Source organism: Otolemur garnettii, unplaced genomic scaffold, assembly GCF_000181295.1.
Source record: "Otolemur garnettii isolate 467f Iridium unplaced genomic scaffold, OtoGar3 scaffold00002, whole genome shotgun sequence".
Lineage (NCBI taxonomy): Eukaryota > Metazoa > Chordata > Mammalia > Primates > Galagidae > Otolemur > Otolemur garnettii.
Window position 1 is genome coordinate 6,689,261 of NW_003852397.1, and position 4,310 is coordinate 6,693,570.

The window sequence follows — 4,310 nt, forward strand, 5'->3', positions numbered from 1 at the left end:
AAAAAAAAAACCCACCAAGTGAATGTCTTCTATTTCTCTACCAAACTACCAATAAGAAAAAGTCCCCAAAAAGGTTGACTTCAAGTCCCATCAGGGAATCAACTGTGCCTCAGTCATTTTAACATCTCCCACAGCACCAGTGGCTATAGAATGGCAGAGAATATCTAGAAGTGAAAATGAACAACACTGAAGGTGACACACATTCAGTGCCCTGAGGAGGGACATTCAATAGGTCAGTGTATCACAAAAATTTTGCTTGAGTTTTCCATCAGTCAAAAAAAGAAAAATGAACTTGTGAGTGTGTGTGTAGACATATAAACTAAGCATACACTCACACATCATTTATCCCTAAATTCACATATGCAAACTGCAACATCAGCTTCTAAACGTATATTTCAGAGGGTGCAAAAAACATACATACTTTTTTTTTTTTGTAGTTTTTGGCCGGGGCCGGGTTTGAACCCACCACCTCCAGTATATGGGTCTGGTGCTCTACTCCTTTAAGCCACAGGTGCCACCCAAATGTATATACTTTTTAAGAAAGGAAAAACTATATTAAGATTGTAATACTCAATATGTACTGATAACAAAAAATGAATACAAGTCACATTGATCACCTCTTATAACTGCAGAAGTCAAACACGACCTGAGTATTATAAATTTAATACTTTTTTTCCCTCCCTTAAAATGCATATACAGTTTTTGGCACCCTGGGTATTTGACACAAGCCTTTAAACATAAAATGGGTGTTTTTTATGGCACTCCAAAGGATCATCTTTGCCCTCCACTGGGGTGAACACACCCCATTCTGGAGTCTATCACAAGTGACACTGCTGGGCAAAGTTACACAAGTGGTGCTGTGAAGTTATCAACCTAGTCAACTCCCTAGGCCCTTCCAGATAACTGCCAGGCTGGTCCGTGCCACCCTCCCTCACCTCTTGGAGAACCTCATGCAGAGAAACGACAAGGAAAACGGAATCAACTTCAAGTGCAGTGTCTATCAGGGCACCACAGGCTGATCGCGTTGGCCACGGTACAGAGAAGACCAGCCCAGTCCAGGGAAGAAAAGCACACAGCAAGTCAGGCAGAAAGTAAGTCGCTTTCTTCTAGCTACACAATCAAAGGGAGAGCACTGGAGTCACTATTCTCAAAGCCTCTTTGTGATGAGCAGCCAACAGAAAAGCTTGGAGCCTTGGGGCTAATGGCAGTGAGCTCTGTTTTTTCTGGAAAAGGTGCCCCTGCCAGAAGAAAAACCATCAGAAATCAGCCTCTGTCCCTCCCATACAGATGGGCTGGGCAGGACAGGGCCTGATAAGGTGGGCCTGTGTTGCTATGGCTCAAAAGACCCCCAGGGCTAAGAGCCTGCCTGCAAAGAGTGGTGCTGAGCCCTTCACCCTGCAGGTCACAGCCCCATGCATCAGCTGCCCTGTCACTGTGGACCCTCCAGGTCACAGCTCCTGTGGCCTCAGGGCCTGAGCACCTGGCAGGGCTGGTTGGGTCACCTACCCTCAGGCCACAGGATTGCCCATATAGCTGGTGGTCTTTCCTTCTCTGGCATTTGCTCAAAGAGTATTTACCAAACTGGAAGAATAATCACTAGCAAGAATGGCCCTATCAGAGGTTCCTCAACCCCACAATTCTGTCCACACAGTTCTGCTTCTGTCTCGCACACCTTGGATAGGCCTTACTGTATACAGCGGAGGTCATTTCAAAGTATAAATACTGCCTGGGAGTTGCCGGCAGGAAAGGGTAGCATGGAGTTTTTCACTACAGAAAACCCTCAAGGGTCTAAAATAGAGTGAGAGCCACCGTGTCCAGATCATTACAGTGGGGCTTGTTGGGAGCCAGCGCCTGACTGCTAGATAATGTGGCAACAAAGACCTTGGGTGCCAAGTCCTCTTAAAACAAAATTGAGGGCGTAAGAGACATCCTATAATAACAATCCCACGTCAATGTGGCTGCAATTGTAACATACACACATATGACCTCATACTTTGAGGTCTAACAAGCTAGAGAACTCATCCCAGAAAAAGTGCCACCTTCCTCACTGCTGAAAACCACGATGGTCACTTGAAAATGCTCCCCTTGGGAAGCTACGCACCAATGCCAGTGCCTAGTCCACCCTGCAAAGCAATTTTAGAACTCTTTTTCTGAAACAGCCATCAGCCTACAGTGCCACTGCCTCTGTGCAGACCCCCATCACCTCCCTCCTGGGCTCTTTCCTAGATTTTCATGGGCTTTGGCCCCACCTCCAGCCCCTCCAGCACCTTCCACTCCACAAAGTGATCTTCCTAGTGCCGGAACTCGGTGGCATGGCTACAAAGGTGGTCAGGGATGAGCAGCAGCTCATCTCTGCCTCCCCTCTCTCACCCTCATGCTTTATCACAGAAATAATAAACCACTGAGTGGCACCCAAACAAGCCATGCTGGTCCATGTCAACATGCTTTCTGTGTGCTAGAAAGGTGGTAAGCACCCCTTCAATTCAGGAAAACTTCCCTTTCCCTGCCACAGGGATAGCCTCGTGATAACATAAAATCCTATTTCCTGAGGCATCCAGCATTCTCACGTATCACTCTCTCCTTTACAAACATTGTTGTCACTCAGAGGTGTCATCCATGAACCCACTGGGGCCATTTCAGGATAACAGACTTACCAATACAACACACAGTTGTGCCCACACTAATGGAAAAAGAATCATACGGACACAAGAGCCAGAAAACCCAGAGGTGAGGACAAGCAAAGATGACCAGACCCTCAGAGCATGGACTCTGAAGCCAGATTGCAAAGCTCAATTCTTGGCTCTGTCCCTTACCACCTAGAACCTTGAACAAGATCCTTAACGTTTCTGTGTATTAACAGACAATGTTAATTAATTAACAACATTAATTAACAGACAATGTTAATACATGGAAAGCCTCATGGTGCATGGTAGGTGTATCAGTGGCAGCTGTTATGATGTCCACAAAAGCCAGAAAAGAAGAACTTTTTTTATACATCGATTAAAAAAAAAAAGGACCTCCATCCACAAATGTGGGTCAGCCACAGGCTCCACCTTCCCATTCTTAAATTTTACATGGTCACTCTCCTTACTCCAAGACAAATATTAACTCAGCTATCCAAGCTCTTATGTCCTCCCAACACAGATACCTGAAGGTCAGTTTCCTCGATTTCTTCTCACATGGGGCTCACACTATAAAGTTATGGAATTTCAATATGTTTTTGTGTGCTGGAAAGGTCCTAAGAACTCCTTCAATTCCAATTGTTGGAAGGATAACATCTTGAAAAAACAAAACCCTATTCCCATAGGCATCTAGCATTCTAACACATCACTCTCTCTTTTACAAAGAGTGTGAGATCCTGGAATATCTTTTTAATTCTTCTCCGGTATTATGCTTTCTCCTTTTAAAGTGATTAGAATCAGGTGTCTTTACTCTAGAAATGACTAATGAGACATGAGAAAAAATCAGGGCTCTCCACTTAACCTCCTCTTATATTTATAAACAATAGAGACTAATTGGAGCAAATACCAGAGGGAAATTGAGGTACCGTGGGACAGTCACACGGTTTTTACCTTCTGCTGCAAGCAGTGGTTTCTCACTTTTCCCCTCCTCCAACTACTTCCACAAGTCAACCCTGCCCACCAATGTTAACTAAGGTAACATTAATATCTGTGACTTATTGACAACTTACTGAAAAATGAGACTTATGCATACATTGTTGGGACCAGCTAAGAATTATCTCCGAAAGTCGATTTACCCCTTCTTCCCCCTGGTGAGCTATGTCTGAGCATGTGGGTTAATTAGCAGCTGCCCCAGACACAGAGAGAGTCCCAGGCGGTGGATGGCACAGCTGCCTCACCTGCCTGGTCCTCAGATAACGCCATGGAACAGATCCTTCCTTGGACAGTTACTCTGTAGGGATAAACTTGGAATTGAGAGGGTCTCTTTGATAAGGTACCTTCACCAAACACCAAATAAATAACCTAAACTAATCCCTAAAATACCTGGGGAAAGTAAGGCATTAATACCTCCTACCTCACAGAGTCACTGTGAGCGTGAGAAAGTGCCAGTCAAGCCCTCAGACAAACATTTTTACTATTATTATTTATAAAAACTTGTAGAACCAGTAGCTCCATTTTACAGATGAGGAAGTGGTAAGCAAAATGCTCAAGACTGTGTAGCTAATTTGGGATAGAGCCAGGACGGGACATCCGGCCTCGGAGCAGATGTTGTAAGCCCTGTGCTATCCTGCCTCCAGGAGGATAAAACGAGATAATAGCCTCACTTTATCCAAAGACATCCTGGGATTG

At 44.8% G+C, this 4,310-nt stretch overlaps 1 protein-coding gene across 1 annotated transcript in view; it reads right to left on the reverse strand.

The window, feature by feature from the left end:
- SLC22A16 (solute carrier family 22 member 16) overlaps positions 1-4,310 on the reverse strand; it is a 38,676-nt gene that overhangs the window by 33,542 nt on the left and 824 nt on the right. The window lies entirely within an intron of this gene.